This window comes from Toxorhynchites rutilus, chromosome 3 (assembly GCF_029784135.1).
Source record: "Toxorhynchites rutilus septentrionalis strain SRP chromosome 3, ASM2978413v1, whole genome shotgun sequence".
NCBI classification, from domain to species: Eukaryota; Metazoa; Arthropoda; class Insecta; order Diptera; family Culicidae; genus Toxorhynchites; species Toxorhynchites rutilus.
Window position 1 is genome coordinate 118,330,775 of NC_073746.1, and position 25,734 is coordinate 118,356,508.

Consider the following 25,734-nt stretch of genomic DNA (forward strand, 5'->3'; position numbering starts at 1 on the left):
GTGGGAGGAGTGTTGAGCCACCTTAGAAACGTTTCTTGCCTCCTAAAACCTCCACATGCCGAGTTTGGATCAAATTCTGGTCCCATCCAGCGCATAATTACTGGCGACGAGACATGGGTGTACGAGTTGAACATGCTAACGAGTCGACAATCATCAGAAAGGATATCACAGCTCATCGATCGAAGAATGAATTTTTGACCAACAATGGCACGGGTGTGATTAAACACGCTCATTACTATCCGTATGACTTTTTCCTATTTCCGAAACTTAAATTATTGCTTCGTAGGATCCGTTTTGATAACTTTGAGGACTTTAAAGCTATAAAAAGTGTTTTGATGATGTTGTTCAGAAGGGGTCTATTTTGAAGGAATTAATTAATTTGATATAATGGAAATAGCCTTTGAGCACTACAACTTAGAATCTCTGCTGATTTCCGAACTATTACCTAGATATCTTACTTGATATACCTTTATCACATCTTCATCTTCATCGGAACCGAATGAGTGAAATGACAAAAAAAGCAAGAGATCTCCGAACATACTGGGATGAAGGTGAATAAATCGTTTATGCTATTTTTCATTCCAACTCCAGTCATTTACCGAGCAACATCGCGTAATAAATCCAGTTCAAGCCTCACCCAAACGGTCTTTTGAAGATCTAGATTCCAGAGATTCCCGAATCCTGAGATATCAACGACGAGTCCATCTTCAACCGAAGGATCCGATATGTCCGCCATGGTGAGAGTCACCACTGAACATTCAGAAAAAATGCAAAAAGCTAGGATCCATATTTTTACGACACTTCGAATACCACCAAAATTAATATTTTTAAAATTTAACCTAGCTAGCCTGAAAATGAACATTTGATGTGCCACATACTATTTTATTCTGAAAGTTATACGAAAATATTCGTTTCTGTTTTTTAAGTAGTAGATATACGAGATCCAGTTGATCCAATTTTCATAGATTTACTGACAAATACGAGTAAAACATTTATTTTTTTTCGTTTTGTGAAGCACTGAGAATACAATATGACGCAAAAATGATAGAATGATGGGTGTTGGGAAAATGTCAGTCTTTCTTTTGACAATACTAAAAATTCGGTAGGTAGCACAATTCCTGAGCTCCCAGAGGTGTGGGGTATCAAATGTAGTGGGTGAATGATTCTACATTGGTGATCAATGTTCCACCCGTGTCGTCAAGAATCATAGCATGGTCTGTGATAATCCTCAATTAGGTACTATCCTCATATATTGTATCCTTTATACCATCAGCAGCTTCGTGCGCTCACTTCCTCAATCCATGTCGTCAAATCACAGCTAAACACTGCCAGAAACATGGCTGCTGCTGCAGCTATCTGTGCTGCCGTTCGGAAAATTGATTTTTGATGAATTTCTTGTCACTTTGCCACCGACGTCTGGTGTCAAGCTTTCATCTTCGGAAGCGCCGAAAGATATGTGTGCACAAAACAATGTGTCTTATCGCTTTCCACGATAAAGTGTATGTACACCATGCCACATTCTGTCAATGGTGAAATGATATGCTAAAATATTCATAGTCACAGTCGCATCCCGGCCGAGTTCGAGCGCCGAGCGTCGGCAAGTGCTCTCTCTCTCTGTCTTTGACGAATATTTTCGCTAGGCTCGTGTGTAAGGAATCACATTCATCAAACGCCTGCGACACCCACACCGCCCAACCTAAAAACGTTGAGCCATTTTTCAACCAAGCGTGTCATCGCTGCTGGGTGGTACTGTCTCCCCTTCTTCCATGAAGTCCTCGAACTGCACCCCACCATCCGGCTTCCTGGAAGAGAACAGAAAAATAACAGGCAGCAGAAACCGTTTATGCAAGTTATGCTGTAATCATATTTGAATTATTGTATTCATGAATATTTTTCTTCCCATCCATATTCAACCGTCCGTATAATCAGAGTGGAATTTATATTGCCCGCTTCTCCTCGGTTCCATCCGAACATTTTGGCTCATTGATTTATTCTCTCTCAGGATTCCCTCTTCATATGCGGTGCCTTTATTCCCACATCCGCGCATCAGAAGAGGTTTCGTCGAGCTTCCTCGAACATATGATCTGAGGTTTCTCGCGTTTTTTTTTTTTGGGATATTACACACCCGGACAAGGCGAAGATGTTGATAAGAAACGGTTAGTAGCGCAGTGTGTTTATATACGGTGGAAATCATTTTCTTGGGTTGGTCTGATAAAACTTTTCCCATTGTGTGCCCATTATGTGGACAGTGGTTGGTTGGCTGGCGCTGGCGCTGGTTCAGGTGAGCGAAAGCAGCTCGGTAAATCCAAACGGTGTGTTTGCAATAAATGAAGTATATGGGTAGGTGAAGTAATTATTATCAATCATAATAATGGGTCATGGTTGGGGGGCGTGGGGTATTACCTAATGACCACATCTGTCATGTTTTGGGTCGAAATTACGCCCACTAAACTTTTTAGTAATAAGTCTAGCGCAGATGGTTAGTTTAGGAGTTGTAACATATATTCATGTATATAACGTTATTGCATTACATTCCATTATCAAATATGTGCCCTTGAACCTTCGACATTCTCAACGCTCTCCAGGTTAGTTAAGTGGCATTCAAATCACCACGAGTGACTTCAAACATCTCACACACTCTCATACCCTTCAGTGACAGGCATCTTCATCACATTTTTACTGCAAACATAATGTTTGCTTAATAGTTTTGCGTTCCACCTAGCATCTACCAGACTCGTCACACGCACACGTGAGTAGACAGATCGACCATTTTTGCGGTCGTGTTAATCTCCCGCATATGTTACTGTGCACCCTCATCTGCTCGTCTCGATTGCAGACTGATCCCAAATATTGCGTTGGCGAGTTTATTGATTTTGCCCGAAATATCCTCAAGTCCTCGATGATGCAGTGAGCTTGAAGAATATACCGATTGTACGGAAGAGACAGTTGGAGCAGAAAAGATTAAAATACTCATCCTTTCGCCGGCTTGGCGAGTCATTCAAGTAGTGGTCATCGATTCGATGCCGCGAATATGTTTGAACTTTACATTTGCGGAAACTTCGTTCAGCTGAGTTTTTGAGGTCGTTGCTGTTTGAATGTTTATTGAAGGATATACCGCTCAAGAAAAAATCTGCCCATAAATTGCATTGATTCATTCAATATTTCGGCTTTTTTGTGCATATCAATTAGTTTTCTACCAACGATGAAAAACGATGACTACACAGAAAACCGGATGAAAAATCTGCATGATCCTGTAGTGTCGGCCGACAGAAGATAGTAATTTTTAATTGGAAAAGGAAGCTTATCCGGTTTCTCGGTTTTGTCGTTTTGTGCCGAGCTTCCTTCGAAACAGAACCATTATAACTTTTACCGAGCGTGTACTCATTTTCACTCGTTCGTTATTTCGAGAAAATGAATACCTATCTTTCATCCATGCAACTCTTCTGACGTTCTGTTGTGCCATTTGTAGGCCGTTTAATTTAATCTGAATCGTTTCGCAAAATTAATACATTCTATCATTGTTTCAGATTAAAGGTGGCTGTGAAAGGAATAAAGAGAATGATAAGTTTGGAGAAACTTGATTCATCGACTCAACTCGAGACTTCTACTACATGGGCTGAAAAGTCTTGGGATTTTTACTGAAAACAATCGTTTTTTGGGCAAAGCTGTATTTATTCCTCAACATAGTTTCCTTCGAGGGCAATACACTTGGTATAGCGAGATTCCAACGTTTCGATTCCCTTTCTGTAGTACGAAACGTCTAAGTCTTCGAAATATGCCTCAGCGCCACTCTGCAGACTGCCTATTTGATCTCGTCTGAACAATTTGTCGATCTTGTTAGTTGATAACGAATTAAAACCGATTTGTGGGAATTTATTATTCACCCGTGCTCTGAAATCTGATCGAATGAGAATTACACGAACGAATCTCAATTGTGCATTCCGAAAACTAGATCGAGTCAAATTTAATCGGTTTGTGCGTTGACATTCAGTTGACATACACGCGGTCACAGGCAACTACTGTATGTTGTAATATGTTTGTTACAACAATAATGGGTGCGTATGATGCACTAGGAAACGTGCTCTCCACTAGAAAACCGACTTTTTGTACCATTGATTGGAGTTCCATGTTGGATTTGAGATTGCGAACCAAATTGCACCAGGACTCCGTTCTCAAAACAAACTCAAAACTCTCGGCCATTGTGTTGACCGCTCCCTGACAGCAGCAAGATTGTGTAATAGAAACTCCTTACGCTCTGGCCCGTAGCCTCAATTGCTATTCACGTTCTTAAATTCACATGTTGCACTGTTTGTTCTCTACATTTACATTTCAAGTAATCGATTTAAGTGCGGTTTATTCGCAGTGGTATATAAGAATAATCCTTCGTCTTGTTTTTTTTAGAGACTTTACATTTGAGAGTTCATTCTTCTCTATCTCTATCAAACCATCTACAAACTAGGGACATGTAATTTATCTATATTAGGGTGCTAATGAAAATGATCATCTCTAATTTCAAAAACATACCTCATAAAACATGTTCGCCACATCGAAAAAACACCCTATGTAAAATATTAGCTCAATCGGGAGAATGGCGCAAAGCGGTCAAAGTTTGGGTTTTGACGTAGGACTACGTCTTTCATTTCTATACCGGGGTGTAAAATCAAAGTTTCGAAAACGAAAGCGTTACGCCGGAGACCGAGATTTTGAGCGTTAATAGCTCCTAAACAACTGAACGAAATGGTATGATAAACACTTCATTCGAAAGATAAAATGTCTACGCGTTATATACTTGTTACTTTTTGATCCAAAAACTTGTTTCAATAGTCTTAAAATTGCTTTCAAAACAGGCTATTGAAATCACCAATCGGTATATAAGCGAGCGGCGCTCGGAAATCCACTCAGTTCTAATTGAACAGCGATTGGGGCATGTTGCCGCTGTTGTGGTGAAGCTCTTCGTTTATCATGAAAGCGCGTATGAACGGTGTCACCAAGAGCCTGTTTGTGCACCCTAGGCCAGAAGGGAATCTATCAGGAGGAGAGTGATGCCACAAACGGTTCCCTGGGAAGACGTCGCTACACACACATACACGCGCGGCTATTAACAGGTGGTTATCGAGTTGGCATTAACCACTGGTGGGCTTCCAGTATCGAGGAAAATGTGGAAATATCTAATCGTTACTGAAAATAATCTGCCAGTTCCTTTGGGAATTTTCAAAATATATTCATGTGAAAGAGTTTAATTGAATGTTTTCTATCCATGTAACACTGTGACCAAATATATTTCAATCAAGTGCTATTAACAGGTGGTTATCGAGTTGGCATTAACCACTGGTGGGCTTCCAGTATCAAGGAAAATGTGGAAATAACTAATCGTTACTGAAAATAATCTGCCAGTTCCTTTGGGAATTTTCAAAATATATTCATGTGAAAGAGTTTATTTGAATGTTTTCTATCCATGTTACACTGTGACCAAATACATTTGGTTTTGTGATTTTTCAATCAATCGCAATTAACAGGATAGCTTCTGAAGAATATTCTTCCCCATCAGTAGGATATTTCCGTATTCAATATTGGATGCATAAAACCTTGTGCCTCCAACGTAACGCTCTCGTTTTCGAAGTCCCCAAAATATTCATTCATTCAGAATGAATTCAGATTCAACTTCAAACAAATAATCTCTAAATCAACGATAGTCCTACGTCACCCTTGCGGTTATACCATAGATATAACCCACTTCCTGTTTTTTGAGAATCGAAAAATCGCCCAAGGAAGTCGGGGTTTTCGAAAACAACAAAACAATGGTCTGCCATACAAATGAAAAATAAATTTTTGCATTACTCGGAAATTAGAAAAAAACGAAACTAAAATTGGCATGTGGAGATTTTAGGGTGCAACAAATGCTTCTATGGTAGTTAGACACTCTTCCCCCCTCTCTAAAGGGGAGCTGCCATACAAATGAAACACGAATTTCTGTATTACTCGGAAATTAATCAAGCAAACGAAACCAAAGTTGGCATGTGAAAGTTTTAAGGTGCTTAAAATGTTTCTATGGTAGCTAGACACTCCTCCACCCTTCCTAAGGGGGCCTGCCATACAAATGAAACACAAATGTCTGTATTACTCGAAAACTAATCAAGTAAATCGAGCCAAATTTGGCATGTGAAGGTTTTAGGGGGCACAAAATGTTTCTATGGTGAATAGACACTCCTTCTCTCTCTCTCTCTCTCTCTCTCTCTCTCTCTTTCTCTCTCTAAGGGGTGGCTGCCATACAAATAAAACCCAAACTTCTGCATAACTCGAGAAATAATCAAGCAAATTGAACCAAATTTGGGATGTGAGGGTTTTTGAGTACGAGAAATGTTTCTTTGATGGTATGACACTCTTCCCTCCTCTAGAATGGATAGGGGGTCCCATAAAAATAATACACATACTTCAACCATACATGACAATTGAAAATTTTCGGAAACTCTGAAAAAAAAATTGGGAAAGTTTGAAAAATTCAATTCGCATATGTTCGACAATTACATATTGACAAGCGTTATTAGTCCATTTGATGTTTGCGCTAACGAAAATGATCTTCATTCGAAAGTGGAAAGAAAACGTGAATGTGATAATGAAAAATAAATTTTGGCCGAGACGAAGTTTGCCGGGTCAGCTAGTATCATATAAAACAAATCCTAGAACGATTACGATTCGATTGGTGTGCAAATTATCAGAATCCGTTGCAGCAAAAATACCTATTAATGTAACATTATCTGATAAAAAGTGACCTGTTTTCTGATTTGGAACACTTACTGAAAGACGTTGCCCACGTAAAATAATATCTGAATATGCATTAAAGTGCCATTAGATGATGTTTGCGGGTAATCTGTAATTGTGGGGAACTTTTTTCTGGATATGTGATAATGGATCCATGTTTCATCCATTGTCACAAAACGTCGAAAGAAATCCACTCGATTACGCTTCAACAATGTCAAACTGACTGTTGAATCATCAACGCGCCACCGTTTTCGGTCGACGGTCAGCAAACGCAGCACCCATCGCGCGGATAGCTTTTTCATGTCCAAAATGTCGTGCAAAATGTATCCCACTCGTTCTTTTGAAATGCCTACGAAATGCATAACTCAGTTAAGGGAACACTCTAATTGTTTCAGTGTTTTATTTCATCCACTCATTTGTGAGTGCGTATTGTGAGCAGTACAGATTTATCTGGAAAGGTACAGAAAAGTTTTTCGAATCGTATTCTTACAGATTTTTGAAGTTCAGATAGATACAGATTTTTTGAATGTTAAATGTTGGACAAGTAGATGATGAAGTGATTCGATTTCAATGATTCGACCCTTAAGGCTACTGCAATGTAGAATTATAGAAACTTTTCCCATCTAATCATACATCAAGGTGTTGAAAACATACATGTGCATTTGCAGGATTAGTAACAGTCATGATGAACGCAATATTGCAATATTGAGACATTTGATTAAACAGCGTGAGTAGCTCGAAACATTTAACAACTGATACTATGTAAGGTATGTTTAGCAAGAATATAATGATTTTTCAATGCAACAAATATCTATATTATTTATATATTTATCAAAGGTATGTTGAGTTGTCCCACCTCAACAAGTCCCCCCTAAAAAAATAGCGAACCTTTCCTCTTCAACCTCTTAAGCTCCCGTTCCTGTTCAACAAACCATATCACCCTACAACCACGTTGCCGCTCCCGCTAAACCCTCGACCTCGCCTTCCTTTCATGTTGCGTCTCCGTCCCAAACTGCTTGTTGTCGTGGCTGATCGGAAACACGCAAACGATATTTGATCCACCTGAGGTTTGTCCTAGAGTATCGCGTATACGTTCCTTCCCATAACGTAGAAATTTCGGGGGTTGTAACAGAAGCGGGTCTGACATGTGAAATACTTAACAAGGAGTTGGTATATTTATAAAACACTCTTTGAAGGGTTGAAATCTTAGACTGCCGTCAATTCGTAAAAGTGTTCCAGGAAGATAAAACAAAAAATTATGGCGTCCGACCGTTTGGAGTCACTTTTGCTGGCTCCGTGTTTCCTAGCTACGTTATGGTGGAGAAAATGAGGCTACCTGTACGAATTTTCGTGCCAAAGCCCATGACTTGGCAACAGTGCGGAGAGCAACATGTGGGCGAACCCTGCCGTGCAACTGAAGAAAAGTGTCCATATTGCGGGGGAACCACAAACATGCTTTCAGCTTGTGGAACTAACAAGGCACTTCTCCACTGGCTCAACAATGACATCTTTAACCACGAAAACTGTCTTCTTCTTCTTTCTTTGTTTTTAAGAGGCTTTAAATTTTGCAGCTCATTCGCCTCTAACGAAAACTGTCTTCGCTTCGCTGCCAGTTGACGTAAAGGAAGCGGACACAGCTAACGAAGGCAACCCGGCAAGCTAACGAGGGCAACCCGGACACACCTAACGAGGGCAACCCCAATTTTCCAAGAGAGTCAGCTTGTATTTGTCTCCGAGAATTAGGCTTAGCCCCAAGCAGCTTACTGATATATGTTCACTCCTTCCTGAGCCACGGTTGATATTGGATGACTTCAACTCTCACTGAACCGCCTGGGGGACAGTAGGGTGACAATTGTTCATTGTTGATACATGATCTTTCAATATGACCGTTTTGTACACTGGGGAAACAAAAAACCTCATTCTACACCAAGTGCTCTTGACTTCTCGCTTCAGGACCCCAACGGTAGTGATCTCTTGCCAATCAAAATTTTCATCACCACTGGGTCGAATTCTTCTAAATCTATAAACATGGCATGACTTCACAAGACACATTGACTGGAAAGAATTTACGGACCTAGTTTTCTTCCGATAGACGATGCTCTCCTGTTTTAAGGGGTTGATGTAGGAATGGGAGCAGCGAAATTTTCGGCCGGCCTCACGCAAATGTAGAGTTTATCGCAGCTGTTTCTCAATCATTCCTGGTTCTAACCACTATTTACGGCTTCTCATTCAGTCTCCAATTTTCTCCTTCCTTCCCGTACTTGTGATATGTCAAATCTCTAGCCCATTCAAGCAAGGATCTACACTAGCAGGTATAAATCTGATCGATTATCAAGATTCAAAGAAATTGTCAGGATATGAAAAGAATATATATCATAATCAACCCTACAGCAAACTCGTACCGTTCTTGTTGTCTCACAGCTTTTCAAGAGATTCCTTTTTCTTTTTCATCATGATTTTCGCCGGACGGCCTCTACCGGTCTTCCGCTCGACGTTCCGGGATGCCAGGATCCGGTAAACAGTGCTCACCGGCACATTTTCGTGGTCTACTGTAAACTTTTATTTCTTGACTTTCACGCGTTTCGGAATACCGTACAACGCGCTCGCGGTGTGCTTGGTGTTTCGACGCCATCTTTGATCGAACTGACAGCACCCGAGCGAAAAGAAACGAGCCAACGTACTTAGACAGTGACCAGGTATGCTGTAAGGGTCCTCGCGTTAGTGTTAGTAAATAGTGTGCAAAATTATCTGAATTTGTTTAGATTTTTTAATTTTTTTTATAATTTAATGGAAAATGGATATATATTTCTTTCAAAAAGCCTCATATTTGATTTACAAATATGTTTCTACACGATTTCATACATTTTTTTTCCTGTATATTCACAATGGACATTATGATTTACCAACGTTTCGCTACTGCAGTCTGATACGGCTGACTTAAAACCCAGTATCTTATGCCTGGTTGACAGCATCCATAAACAATAGCTCTGTCATTGAAACATTGATGGATGCAACGGTGTCATTGCTTCCAAACTCGAAAAAGGCCTATCTAAAAAAGGTATCCAGACCTGGAAAAACAGAAAAGTATTAACAATCTTTAAAGGACAACGTAGACAAATCTTAACGGAAAGAATAAATTACCTGAACGTTGCCATAAGAACCCAATGCATCATCGAGCGTCCGATCTTATTCGTACACTTTACAACTCCTTAGTGTTCCAACTTACTCTCTTTTTGACACTTAACAGCCTGTAACCCGAAATGTTTTTGTTTAAATTCGAGGAAAACTTTTCGCAAATTTTACCAATAAAATGTTGTAATTCCGTACATATTCCTTGATGCGCACCATCATATCATACTAGAAATCATCAACAGTGATTGATAAACTTGAATCGTCTATATAATTTTATGTTAGCAATTTCCAAGAGGAGCATCTACTTGTTCGACATTTTTGATGAACAAAATTCACGTCATAAAGAAAGCTATGACTTTATAGTTAATTTTTTCCTCGAGTTCAATTCTGTGAGAAAAACTAACCGGAAAAACGGATTTGAATCAACAAAATTCAACAATTTGTTAGATTTTAAGAACAAAATACCGTGATTCTGCATGCTATTTTATCTGTGTGAGTAATTTTCGTGTACGATGCAAAAAATCTGGCTCACCTGTAGTATGTGTCAAACCACGTTGAAAACGAGCAATCCGTTTCTAGGGAGCCCAGAGAGCAATTCTCTCGATGAGAAAAAATATACGCTCTTTACTTTTTTTTTACAGAAAGGCATTAAAATCATTCTCAATTTTATTGAACACCCGTTACTCTTAAAAAGTTGGACTGTAAGTGCTTACTTTTCCAGAAAAAGCTTTAACAAGCTCAGAATCTGAATATCGATGATTCATAAAGCATCGATCGGCTTATTATTAAAAAATTGTATTCCTAACTCCGTTGAGTGGAAATAGTTATCGATTTCATATTCGTATATAGCTCGATACTATTCTGAAGTTCAACTAAACAAATTGCAATGAGCGTCCAACGTTTGGTCGTTACCACAACTATTCCAAACAGAACGAAGACGAGCCAAATTTCAGAGAAAATAGGTTCCATTGAATTCATTCATCCAACCTCGTTCCACCGTTGTTCCACCCCTTGTTGCGTCCCCCAGAGCCAGAGTCGAGAATGATCCGATGGATCAGCTGCCATCAGAGGGTTTCTTCGCACCACCATCCCACGCAAATCGTCCTTGCTTCGAACAATCGTCCAGACAGAGTTCCTTACATTGCTTACCGGAGGTCTGATTGTGAAACCGTAAAGTAGATGTTTCCGAAATGAATGTGTAATAAGAAGATTATGACGGATGAAATCATATTCCTTCGAAAGGCAGATACGTGCAGCTCGATTTGATGGAAAGTAGTGTAATCTTTCCAGGATGTGCATTCATTGTGAAGTGAAACGAAAATGCTTTCCGAAGTAAGAGCAGATGCGAGGAAGCCATGCAAAAGTTTAAGTTGCTCTGTTGCAACATCCTGGTGGTGTGTCTGATTCAACCAATCGCAAGGGGAAATATTATTGACGTGAAGAAAAGATGAATGGATCCTAAACAGATGGATAAAATATTTGAGACTTTAAAAATTCAATTGCTCGTACTTCTGACAATAATCATTGCCAGCTGATACCGATATAACTTCAGAAATTTCTTCATAGCTTCATAAGAATCCAGATTTAAAATCATTTGGGCTGAAATGCTGCCCCTACTCTATCCGTTATACGATACCTGTAGAAACGAATGTTTCTCCCGGTCATTCCTCGCCTACTCACCATTGCTAATGGAACTTTTTTTTGTGATTTCTTCCATTCTTCTGAAATCCATTTCATCCAACTCCGTTCGAAAACGTGCTACACGCTAGAAACACATAACCGACACCTGTTCTGCCGGTTGAAAAATTGGCGAATTTATAAAAGTTTATGTGTTATCTAACTGCTGCTAGTTGCCACTAGTGCTGATTTTCCGTTCGTTTCCTTCCCTTTTTCCAGCGAACGTGGCGGTTTTCCATCGCAGAAGAAAGCGAAAAAAACGAATAACTCTCGTGGGAACTTTTTTACCCCGTCGAAGAAAATAGAGCCAACAAAAATGCTTTCGATTAGCACGATTTTCCATTTCTGTCCCTCGGAAGATAAAGAAGTCGAACCGTTGGGAGGGACGAAGAACTGAAAAATGAACCAACCTAGAGGCCCGGGACAGGCGTTTGCTAGTGGCCAGAGAGAATATTAATGACTAAGTTGGTTTAAATCTGGTTGCCGCCACTACGGAAGGAAAGAAGGATAAAGCTTGTCGGGGCCCGAGAGAGAAATCAGTTGGAAAAGTGAGCAATTATCAGTGCTGACGAAGCAATGTTAAACTAGGGAATTATGGATGCAAATTGCAAAACTTCATTTGCGCAATCAGGTCCTGTGTTCATGCAGATGTGCAATGGCTTGCATCGACGGTGGGCTTCAAACTGCAACCATAGATATACGAAAGCTTCGTATATCGATCTTTAAGAACTTTCCAGGATTTGATTTGTTTTTTATCGGATTTTGTGGAGTTCATTTTTGGAACCAACCACTCAATGCTTAATCTTGAGCTGTTTTGGAGCAACGAGTGAAGCTGCCGTATAAATGTGGGTCTTTTTCATATGCAAAATAAAAAGTACAGAGAAGAGCATTTCTTCATATTTTAGAAGATATACATAAAAAAAGCTGCCCATCACACGTTCTATGTTGCACGTTTGCACGTATTTGACAGGAAGGTGTTTGACAGCGATTCGTGTGTGATACATGATTGTATCGTCAAACTTGACCTGTTCTATCAATACACATGTGTTATCGGTGAGGCGTGTTTCGCTCAAAGTGATGATTTCAATCGTTATCGGGTGTTTATTATTGGCATTCTATGAGAAGTATAAATAATACTCTTTGTGACCTAAGCAAGCAAACCATTTGTCATGACAATTGTCATGCGTAAATGCGAAAACAGAATAGAAACATACGGTATGAGGCATGATGTCGACGCCAACCTCTCTCAGTTTCTATTCTGTTTTCGCATTTTCGCATGACAATTGTCATGACAAATGGTTTGCTTGGACCTAAGTGATATGTGAATGGTAGTACAGCCATTCCATGCCAAACCGATATAGTAGTTCTCAGATTTTCATCAAAATTGGTAGTTTTTTCCTTATTGCAAAATATTAGACCCGTATTGTCAGACTTTGTGAAGTGTTTTCCAATTAAAAAATACAACAAAAAATTGACGGGGTAGGGGGGTGAAATGGGGGGCGGAGATGGGGGGGGGGGTTGGTGTTATGAGGTTCAAATGTTTTTCATTCAATTTTTGAGTAAGATTTTTTAACAGTGTTTTTAAAATGTAATTTTTTATAAATATTTCATTGATTTTCCAACAACTTTGTCAAACAGATACTGTTGAGTTACTGTTGTTTGAAAGAATGATCAATCCCCTTTATTCTGCGCGGCGAGTGACGTGAGATAGCAACGCTTTATTCTGTAAGCCACCATTTTTTGCTTCTATTAGATACCCAAGTCGATAGCATATGTCCCTTAGTGACAATCTATAGTTACGCCATTCTCCTTTGGGAGTACTATCATTTAAGCCATCTCACGTCATTCGCCGCGCGGTATAAGGGGAATGATTTGAAATACGGCCTTGACGAATTTCATGCCAACTCGACGGGCCGTTGGCAACACCATCTCATATAGCATTGAACCGTTGTGGGTGTAAACACATGGGTCTTCAAGGGAACTCTGCACACTTCAAATATTAAGAAAAGAATTAAACTTTTTAGAATGGGCCAAACGTAGGAAATTGTTCAAATTTTCATAAAAAATACCAAAAATTTATTTAAAAAAAAATCGCAGAAAACAGATTATTTCAATTTTCAATTATTTCATTTTTCTCAAAAAATTATTTTTTTATTTTCCAAAAAAATGTATGAATAGCCCTTACAATTTACAACAACTCGTCCATACATTGGAAGATGGGCACTTTTACAGGAAAAAGTTTTCATCAAAATTGGAGAAGTGCTGGTCGACCAGGTTATGTTTCATCGATCGAAAAAGGTAATAATCGGACGGAGCAATGTCTGGAGAATACGGCGGGTGGGATAGGACCTCCCATTTCAGCGTTTTCAAGTATGTCTTGAACAATTTCGCGACATGCGGCGGAGAATTGAGGTGCTGCAAAATAACTTTATCGTGCTTTTGCTCGTACTGTGGCCGTTTTTCCTTCAGTGCACTGCTCAAACGCATCAATTGTCGTCGGTAGGTCGAATTGGACCCACTTTTCATCGCCAGTAACGCTTCGATGCAAAAAACCCTTTCTTTCATGCCGTTGGAGCAATTGTTCGCACGTGAAAAAACGACGTTCGGCATCTCGTGGCTTCAATTCATACGGCACCCAACGTCCTATCTTTCGGATCATTCCCATTGATTTTAAACGATCTGATATGGTTTGCTGAGCTACTCCAAGTGTATCTGCAAGTTCTCGTTGCGTTCGTGACGGATCTTGATCGAGTAAAGCCTCTAATTTTTCATCTTCAAACTTTTTTGGCGGTCCGGAACGTTCTTCGTCTTCCAAGTCAAAATTACCACTTTAAACCGTGCAAACGACGTCTGACACGTTCGCTCAGTTGGAGCATGGTCACCATAAACTTCCACCAATGTATTAGGGCCCCTTTTATTTATTAACGGGTGTTAAATAAAAAAAGAAAATTTTTTCAATCACATATAAAAAAAAAAATTTTTTTTCATCGATTTCAGTGTTTTTTATTAATAACATAATGTATTTTCTTCGAAAAAATGTCAGTGAATGTTTGAGTAAGGGCCGTGGTCTGCTGTTCGACGCAACTTTGTCGCGATGCTCTCACAAGAACGTTGTACGGCACTTACGTCCATTTTCCGGATACAATTCCGGATTCTTGTAGTCAGTTGCTTCGTGTCCTTGGCCCTCCAATTGTTTTTTTACACTAGGGCACTGAGTGAGCCAAAGAAATCCTCTATTGGGCAGCACTGGGGCAAGTTTGTTGGGTTACGATCTTTCGGCACGAACGGTATCTTTTTCTCCTCAAGATACGCCAGCGTCTTCTTGGCGTAATGTGAAGACGCCTTGTCCGGCCAGAAGACGTACTTCCCATCCGCGTGATGCTCGTTCAAGATCGGCAGCAGGATTTTATCGAGGTACTCTTCTCGATAGATTTGTTGGTTGATTGCCAGACCGCTCGGCTTAAACCAAGGCTTTGAAATGCCCCGGTCGGAAATGGCGATGTACAACATAACCTTTTTTTCAAACTTGTGCTTGAACTTGTATTTCACTTCAGGCGGTGTGGATGACTGGTCGCTGGAGTAGTAATTATCATTTCCTGGAATATGCGTTTTGGACAGCGGAAAATAGCTTTCGTCGTCCAGAACGAAAGACGTCCCGTGGTATTTTTTGGTCATCCACCGACACTGTGATTTAACCGTCTCAATCTGCTCCTCCGTGTACTCCGGCGACCTCGTCTTCTACCTGCAGACGATTCCTTCCATCTTGAGGGTCCGATGGATCAATACGTGGGAGCAGCCATATTTCCGACCGGCGTCACGCAGGCTGGTTGCGTCCTTGTTGTCAAACAGCTTCTTTAACGATGTCTTCCTCTGCTTCGTCATTATCGTCACCGAACGACCACTTCCGACCTTCCGCTCTACGTTCAGGGAACCCAGGATACGATATACCGTACTGACAGGTACATTTTCTTCCTTAAAATGTGCCACCGTGAACTTTTTTCTTTGCTGGAAATGCGTTTCGTAGAACCGTACAATGAGTTCGCGGAGCACATGTTGTTTCGACGCCATCTTTGCTTTGACTAAATTCAAACTAGCAAAACCAAACACGCCTACTGTTTCTAGGGAGCCCAAAGAGCAATTTTCTTGGAGAAATAACATTTTACGCTCTTTATTGAGTTACTGAAATGTATTGAAAAAATTCTCATCTTTTATTTAACACCCGTTATGTACATCATCGACATGCGACGAGTTTTACGATTTTGTGATATTAACCTTTTTGCAGATGGGGGTCTCCGTAGCCACATTGGTTGCGCGTTCGCTTAGTAAGCGATCGATCGTGAGTTCATAACTCTGGGCCCTCATTGACCATCTTTGTGTTGTTACAGAATAGCTACGTCCACGCAACAATCATCAGCGATGGAGATCGATCCACGGTCGAAATAAGATCGATTCATCCATACAACTGCTCTGCTCTGCCAGACACATCGGGCTACTGTTCTATAAATAACTCAACAATGATCAATCAACTGTCTCCGCTGTCCGGTGGTTCAACTGGATAATGGAAGAACAGAAAGAATAACTCTTACGCCTAAATGGCTACTGTGTGAATGTACCATATGTAATGGTTTAGAAGGAATACTGGCGAATGGAAACTGTGTAATGTGCTAATTATAGATCTGATAATCATGTGACATGTACACGATTAAAATTCGGCTCTGTTACAGCTAAAATGCTAATGAGCCTTAAATAAATAAATGGGATAAAAAAAAACCTTTTTGCAGATGATACTGTGTTATTCATTGCAGCTAATGATGCGAATCAGGTCGTTTTACATTTGAATGGAGATTTGCGTTCTTTAAGTAGATGGTTGAAGTATAAGCAATTGAAGTTGAATATAAATAAAACTAAATTTATGGTAATCTCGCGAAATCGTTCTAATGAAAACGTCTCTATTGTAATTGATAATGAGACCATTGATCGCGTTCGGGAGATTGAATATCTTGGCGTGATTATTGATGACAAACTCAAGTTCAATACTCACATTGACAATGCCATCAAGAAAATTGCCATGAAGTATGGAATCTTATGCCGATTAAAAACAATTTAACTATGTGCAGCAAAATACAGCTATAAAAATCAATCATCTCTCCTCATTTAGACTTTTGTTCTTCCATATTGTTTTTAGTCAATGATATACAAATATCGAGATTACAGCGTTTGCAGAATAAAATAATGCGGTTGATTCTAAATTGTAATAGATTCACTCCCTCATCTTTGATGCTGGACGCTCTAAAATGGTTATCCGTGAAGCAAAGAATTGTTTATTTAACTATGTTCATTTTTAAAGTAGTTAACGGTTTGCTGCCTCGATATTTGTGTGATCGATTTGAAAGAGGAAGTGATTTTCATAGATATAACACTAGAAACGCAAATGAATTAAGAACACCTAATTTCTTGTCATGTGCTTCAAAAAATTCGTTGTACTTCAAAGGAATAAATGTTTTCAACTCGATGCCAAGACATATTAAATGCGCAACAACACTTACAGAATTTAAGAAGCACTGTATTTCACACGTGAAAGCTGTCTTTAATTAACAGACGAACGATTTTTTTTATGACGAAGTTTTTTTAACGGATTATATTATGTAGACTATATAATTTTTTTAAATTATCCTTTTGTATTGATCTCTATTATGTCTGTCATGATCTGGTGATTTTTTTTTTTTATTTTGTTGTTTTTTATAGTTGTATTAGTTAAAAAAAAATAAAAGTAGTCTACAAAAGTTTGAGCGTCGCGCGCGTGCCACGGGTATAAAGGATATTAAATTGAAAGATTTTTCAGTGCCGGTCTAGGAATTTTTCGTAAAGGAAATTTTTCCGATTTCTCTGAATGAGGATATTCATAGTCAATCCAAAACAAGGCTGACGGTTGGACTTGTGATCTGGTGGACCACTTGGCTATAAGGGCCTCGTCGGGACCGTATCGGCTCTGTGGAGGACATGACTGAGTATTGGCTTGTCTTTTGACATTGCAATTTTTTGAACTTATATCTGTGAATAAAATCAGTGCGTTTTTTTGTGTTTGCCAAACTGATTTCAATGTTGAAAAAAAAATTATCTTTTAGATAACTCGTCTTGTTCAAACCTCTGTAGGGGAAGGAGGCGGGACCATCATCAAATGCGATGACTTTCCGCAGATTTTTTCTTCATATTGAAGTAATGAAGAAACACTCCCCGCAAAAACACTCTCGTTGGTACGAAATTCGACATATTTGAAGTGGCAAAAAATTATGTTGTTTACGCTTCAACTTTTTGACATATACTGGAAAAGACGTGCAATGACAGTACCTTTCCAACGAATGTCTGGACATTTGATTCATTGGAACAATCAAGTTACGCCATCTTTTGTAATATCGAAGAAACTTACCGGTACACCTAATACGACTAATCCTAATTTTGTTTTAGATCTTATTAAAATGTGAACCTTTGTCGGAGACGTCAACTCTCTATCTTTAATAGTTTCTGAAACTGAAATATAAGGCATTTTTGTATGGAGACTCCTGAAAAAATGTCTTGGCATCGAGTTGAAAACATTTATTCCTTTGAAGTACAACGAATTTTTTGAAGCACATGACAAGAAATTAGGTGTTCTTAATTCATTCGCGTTTCTAGTGTTATATCTATGAAAATCACTTCCTCTTTCAAATCGATCACACAAATATCGAGGCAGCAAACCGTGTTTTACCCGTAACATTTTTGTGTGTAAATTCTGGCGTTATACATAGCCTTGACATGTTTCTTAACAGAAAACAAATTAGCAGAGCATGTAAATCGCGAAATATTATAAAAATGTTACAAATTAATCATTAATAGCAATTTTACAAAGAAAAACATGAAAAAGTTGTTATTCAAAAAACTTTTTCCGTGTAAAATTGCCCATCTTCCGATGTGTAGATGACTTGTTAGAAATTGTATGAGCTATTCATATTTATTGTATCAGAATTAAAAAAAACATGTTTTCGAGAAACATGAATTTTAATTTTCAAACCATATTTTTCAAAACATTGTTTGATATTTTTTCATGAAAACATAAACAATTTCCTACATTTTATCCTTTGACTAAAGTTTTATAGGACTGATAGATTTTGTGTTAGATTATTTTTGAAATTTTGAGTTTTTTGGATTTTTTTTCGAAAACTCTTATTTTAAAAACTATAAGATCTACAAAATGTTGGCTAAAGAATGCAATGTAGGAACTTATTTAGGCTTCTTTCAAAAACGTCAAACGAATTTTTGAAAAAAAAAAATCATTGAAAGAAAAATATTTGCGAAATAAAAATTTATTTTTCTCGAAAACAGGCGTTCTTAAAATTCTGGTAAAATAGATATACTTAGCACTCACAATTTCCAACAAGTCACTCATACATCGGAATATAAACACCTTTCCAGGGAAAAAAGTTTTCTTGACAACAACTTTTTCATGTTTTCTTTGAAAATTACTATTAATGTTACGAGTTAATATTTATATGTCTAAAATAATTGCGATTTACATGTTCTGAAACCTTTTTTCTATTTAGAACAATGTCAAGAACATGAATTTACACACAAAAATGTTTTGAGTAAAACATTATTTTTTCAGGAGTCTTCATACAAAAATGAGTCATATTCCAGAAACTATAAAAGATAGAAAGTTGATGTCTTCGACAAAAGTTCATAGTTTATATCTAAAACTTTGTCGAATACACTATATCGCTATCTTTACTTTAAACAAAATTAGGATTAGTTATAATTTTTTCAAAGTAAACATGAAACAGTTGTTGTTAGAAAAACTGTTTCTCTGTAAAAGTACCCATCTTCCGATTTATGGACAATTTGTTGTAAATTGTAGGGGCTATTAATATATATATATTTTAATTTCAAAGAAATACTTTTTCGGGAAAAATGAATTCAAATTTCCTGAATATTATTTTTTTCAGCAAAATTCTTGGTATTTTTTATGAAACAATTTCCTATATTTCATCATTTGATCAGAATTTTCTAGGTATCATAGTTTTTAAGTTATATTTTTTTTCGTAAAACAACAAGAACATTGTGTTGGCCCTTTCCAGAAAGTAGTCTAATTCTTTTTTGAATGTTTCAAGTATACAAAGTTGGCCCACAATGACCCACGTCTTTACGCGCACAACGTTTCACGGCTACCTGAGATAGGGCTGCCCACTCCTAAGACAAGTTGGCATGAAATTCGTCTATGGCTCTGTGTGCATGCTATATTGAACTTTGTTTGCTGCGGTTCTGCTTGCGTTGTACGAACGATGCCTAGAAATGCTATACCGCTGAGACAACAGTAAATAACATATAGCAATATATTTCAAAATTGCAAGTATTGTCATTGTTGTCGTTTCCATGCGGTACCTATTAGATTGATGTAGTTATGAGATGTGGAATAATGGTGCTGGAGCAACAAGTACATAACCGTCTGTAGCCGAGTGTATGTCAAATGTAACCGAAATAGCGTTCGACATAAATTTTCAATGCATTGGCATGAAAAAACAAATTCCGTCAACACTTGATCGGCTTGTGTATTGTTCTTGCGAGGACAATTCTATTTTCTTCTAAACATTTATTTCTAAAATTTCGGTACATTCGAAAATAATATTCGAAGCTATAAACAAGCGAATTAAATAATAATAGCGTAGTCCAACGTCAACAATGCGGTCGTGTCTTGAATCACATAATAAATTCAAAACACTCTTGATCCCATGTATATCTATATTACAATTCGAGTAGAGAATTTCATTTTCATCTAATGTTTAGTTCATATCCAAATCTATGATTTTTTTTTTCTATCTTCATTTAATGAATGAATGTAGTTTAATTCCCCCACTTGCATAATTTTTTTTTGAATGTGAATTTTCTCCTGAATGCATTTACTTCATTCAGAATTTCAATTTAATCTACCTCTTGCCTGCAGTAAACGGTATGCGGTAAGCAGTTATTTATAAAACATCAGAAAGGTTCTGATCCGACCTCAAAATGTCGTGAGATGGAAATTCTGATTTTGCCTCTGTTACTTTTCACCGAAATAACCGTTGCTATTTAGGGGGTCGGATCAGAACTTCTATCACCTTATTTCACGAAGAATTATGGTTTCATGATGATTTTCAAAAAGTTTCATCAACTTTTTATCAGCAATTGTATTTTAATAATGATAATCTGGAGCCAAAAAGAAAGTTTAAGCAAGTACAAAAGAAACAAATAGAAAGGTACTGTCATAGACACAATCGCATTGTAAACGTAGGACCTCAAACAATTACGTTCAATACGCATGTTTATCACTTCCGATATGATGTTAGGAAGGGACGAAATTCAATAATTAACACTGGTAGATTTGCTTATTTTTGACAACACAACTGGCGAGCACAAATTGATTGTGTCAATCGACCAAGCAGAATGCAGGATTTTCGAGAATTTCATAGAATGTAAAGAAAAACGATAGCCGCGTTCCGATGAACCCATTCTCGATTCTAGTGGGGCTTGTGACCAGGCTTCTAAGCCCGTTCTGCAGTTAAAATGAGAGCGAGAAGGGATCACAGTTCATTTTAGGAGCAGCAGCCAGAATGAACTGTATGAAGTTTGAACAATCTGGTCCAATTGTACCAGCGAAAGGTAGAAGTGTTTATCTTAAACGAGGGGCGTCAAGGTTTTCGGCTTTTGACGTAAGACTACGTCTTACATTAAGGGTGCAATATCAGAAAACAGGTCACGTTTTTATGAAATAAAGTTAACGTTAATAACTATTTTTGCTGCGAGCGGACTTTAACGATTTGCATACCAATCGAATTGGATTTTGATTTTCTGAGATTTGTTTGAATGCTATACATTACAATCCCATAGTCTGTATATGGTTTAAATTGATGAAAATTGGAAGCATCCCCATTTCCTCATAGATTTGTTCTGTCCAATTGTGTGCTTTCCCGAACAGAGCTGTCAATAACGGGCAACTTATGCAACCACTAAAGTAGAAACGACGAAGAGGGATAGCGAAAAGAGAATATTTGCGAGGTACACTCCATCCTTGCATAGTAAGTAAGCTGTCGCTAGCGTATAAGTATTGTAACGGACTTACAGCCTATAATCCAATAATAAACAGACAAACATCTCCTCTGAGGAAAATTCTCAGAATCTTTCTGTGCCCGAAATAGCAAAGATCGCTTATTCTGCTCGTTTCGTGTTTTATGTTTCCCCTGGAGCTGTGAACGCTAGCGAATATTTAACTTGAAATGCATCTGGCATTGCAATTAACACAACCATCGGAGCCATGACAAAGCAGGCAAAAAAAGAGAAAAGTGCAAATGAACTTATCATGAGAAGTTCGATTAATGTAGTGCTGCGGATATGTTAATTGTTATTCAATAATTTTATTTAATAATTATTACAAATGAAACCATATTTCATGTTTATCAGTATTCCGTGATGGAACGAATAACAGTTAGTATTTTCACTCAAACATTTTGTTTGAGTTGAGTTTTATAAAAAAATCCCCCTCAAGTACCTAGTTCATGTATAACAAATCTGTCGTACAAACCTGTAGGATAAAGCAGCAATATTATGGCAATAACAATTTATTAAAATATGAATTAATTAAATCCTCGTTTTGTTGTTCCAGCCTTTGTCATTGTTTTGTATTCCGACCTCAATGCACATTCCATGGCGTCTATCGAAAACAGAATTGAGCCAGACTGAGTGGTGTGCGTATCGATGAGAGGTATCGCCATCAGCACCAGCTTCGTTGGTGGGCTCAATAAAGCTTATTTCATAACCCTTCCGCCGGATGATGCCAAAGCCGGGATTATACCATACCTTTATTAAAACCTGATGATGAACTCTGTGCCTCTGTGTGAGTCACGCTGCGAGCGGAGAATATTGATCCTCGTCATACGCTGGACTAAATTTCCTGCTAAAGTGCATCCCACTGAAGTTCACAGTCAGTGTCAAGCAACCAACCGGTCACCAATTATTCTCGATTATGAGACGTAATTAATTTCATCCCCTCCCTTGGTTTGCGGATCCCCTCCCCCCAGTCGGTGGTTGTGTTTTGCAGAGAATGCACAAATATCCTCCTCAAACCATCGCCGCGTATTCATGTAAATTGCCTCCTTGGGGTGTTCCTTTTTTGTTGCACCTCCCAAAAGACGCCGTTCGACGGATCTCTCTTTGGACACGGATCGTTTATCTGTCGACCCGTGAGATTCTCGTAAAATCGCATAACAAAGGATAACCAAAGTTGTCAATTGAATTGTAAAGAGTCGCGAGAAAATTTATAGCTTTATTATTCTGGGATCGTAAAGGGCGGCGGAATGGGGATATAATATTAACATTGGTTGTCGTGGCGGAGCTCTTGCGAATACCCGCCGTCGGACAGTCGCTTCAACGGCCGCTCGCGACATTGTTTTGACTGAAGCGCGAGCGAATTGAACTCATTCATGTAACAGGGTGTTTTCCATAGGACTTGCATTGTTCTTGACTAGAGAAGCTTTTTTTCTGAGTCTCCGTACACCACTTCCTTCCGTGCGATACATTCGTACAAACAATAATTTCCTTGATTTCAATGACCTTTTCGCATGGTTCTTGAATTTTTTTTTCCTCGAGTCCAACTGTCTCGGGGCTACACGAAGCGGCGTTCTGGACTGGAAAAGGTAAACACTGTGTAAACTACAATTTAATAATTTCTTACAGTTTTTGCTTCTTCCCGACTGTGCTCAATGTTTGCGTTTTTGCGCCGCCAGCTGAAAGTTCCTTGCTACTGGCAATGGCCTTTTTGTGATTATTTTCGCCAGTTACGGACGGTTGACAGCGGTTGTTTCTTTCAGGAATGATTGCCGACCGTGAGTAATGGAATCCTGGCTTCACCTTTTCATATCGCTCCGAATCCTTCGCAGCGGGAAGGGAGGGGAGGGCAAATATTTTTGGCCAGACCGGTTCAATCTCGCGTCGTCTCGACCCAGCGCGCACAGAGATTTTCTGCCGGTGGTTTACCGCAGAGAGGACAGATCGATGCCGATACCGAAAGTGGGTCAAACAAGCAGCAGACCGACGGTCGTCTGTACATGGAATTTCTTCGAGGGGTGATGTGTGAAATACAAAGTACCGGCGTTAATAAATTAATAAATCGATTGGTTGGCGAGCTCCGTACGGTATGATTGGTGACCGCGCTAGTTTGACTGTCAGAACAAATGATACACAATTTGCTGCAAGTGTCGCGGGGTGAGACACCGAGTCGACCATGGATTGGGTTCATGCTCGTCCGCTCCATGCGTGAATTAGCGCTTGACTTAGCGCTGCTGTTTGCTGACACTAATTGATACGCTTTTTGTTTTGATCGAACGTGTAGGAATGTTTCTTTTTTATTGATTCATTGATGAAATCCCAGCGACTGTATTGACCATATGCGGAAAACACGATTCATTTCGACAGTTAATGTCATAATAAATTGTGGTAGTTAATGAACCCCTTCGACGGAATGAGTAAAGCGTTTTGCGATATGTTCCGCGCTCAGGTCTCAGCATGATTTTGGTTTTTATGCTGACATTATTGATTTCGTTTTTGATTAAATTATTATGATTTCTGTTTTGAATGACTAAATTATCTCTTCGTATGAATTTTTCCAACCATATTCATCCAAAACGTATTTTCTTTCATTTACAGGTACATTGTCGAAATCCACAGAATGATCTGGTGATATTCTTGATGTCGCATTGGGTAAGCAATGAGTGTAATTGTTTATCTCAGGAGTAACATAAAGTTAAGTGGAATCTCGTACATCCGTGATCATTAATCGTGGCATCGCTCTAATGTTGAAAGTGCGATCACTCTGAAGTGAGGGTCGCAAACAACTAATCTAGCCAGTCCGAATACATTTGCACGTTATTGTAAAATTCAGTATTTTTTTATTCGGTCCTTTCGCAAGGCTCAGTGTAGATTTTGAAGATCGACGCCTAGAGAACTCTGTTCTGAATGAACTTACCTCCCAAGAGCCCCTTATTATTCACAACTAATCATTCGGGATCATTAGAATTAGAGTTTTAACTTTCTCCAATTGGAGAATGCTCGCACCTTGCGCTCAACTCCACTCATAAGGTCAGGCTGCAGCTTCTTCTGTACGGAAACCCACTGTTTCTTCGTGTTTTGATCATATTTGACCTTCTTGGGATGTGTCATGATAACCCAGTATTTTTCGATGGGCCTGAGTTCCGGTGCGTTCGTAGGTCCCTTCCGCTTAAACGCATTCACTAGAATCGTCTCAGAGAAAAATCGTGTTCTTTGCGCGAATGACGCCAATACTGCCCATGTTTGTATGGGAGACGTAAACGACAAAATGAACTGAAAATCGACTTTTTCGCTGATACACGTTCTATACAACGTAATACGTATGCTCAACATGCATACAAACATTTTTTGTTCGAAAACATTTGAGCAATTTTGAAAACACCTTTCCGAAAAATTACTGTTTGTCCGCAAAACAGACGTTGTTCCATACAGCTTTCATACACCGTTCAACAACAACAATCCTCAGTATTTTGTGCTACAAGCTATATTTACATTTGAATCACATTCTTTGTAGAGTCCAAACATGCCATTCATGATAGTATCTTATCACTTAGCGTTACTTAATAGATGAATATAAGAAACCATTGAAACGCTGCTCATATAATAAATGCAAATACCTCAATCTCTGCATTTGAATCTTCAAGTAGATAACGAAACAATCAGATCAGTAGTAAAATATATTAGTAATATAATATTGGTTCTTCGCATTATCACTCATCAAATTCGACTTATTTTCATAGTAATCAGTTACATAAACGAACAGTCCATTTTATTGTGCGTAATCAATATTACCAATATTTTAAATATAGCAGCTGTATAGAAATTTTACTGCAATTCAAGCTGTTTAATTTATTTTGCGAATATCTATTTTGAGTATTTAACCCAAGCACAATAAAACACATCGATGATTTTTTAAACGTATTTCATATTTAATTCCTTATTTGCTAATATAATACAACAACTACTCTTAAAATATTAATCTATACGAGTCTCAGACAAATTAAGCCAATAGTCTCGTTCATCTATCGGCATCAGTGGTAAAACTTTTTTAATTATAAA

The 25,734-nt window shown here is 38.5% G+C and overlaps 1 protein-coding gene across 4 annotated transcripts in view; it reads left to right on the plus strand.

The window, feature by feature from the left end:
* Positions 1-25,734, plus strand: part of LOC129777468 (dnaJ protein homolog 1) — a 204,725-nt gene that overhangs the window by 111,270 nt on the left and 67,721 nt on the right. The window contains exon 3 of one of the 4 annotated variants that reach the window (XM_055783738.1): positions 24,274-24,327. The exons of the other annotated variants lie outside the window; for them this stretch is intronic. The gene's annotated coding sequence lies outside the window, so the exon portion shown is untranslated. The remainder of the gene's footprint in view (positions 1-24,273; positions 24,328-25,734) is intronic. 4 annotated transcript variants of the gene reach the window in all.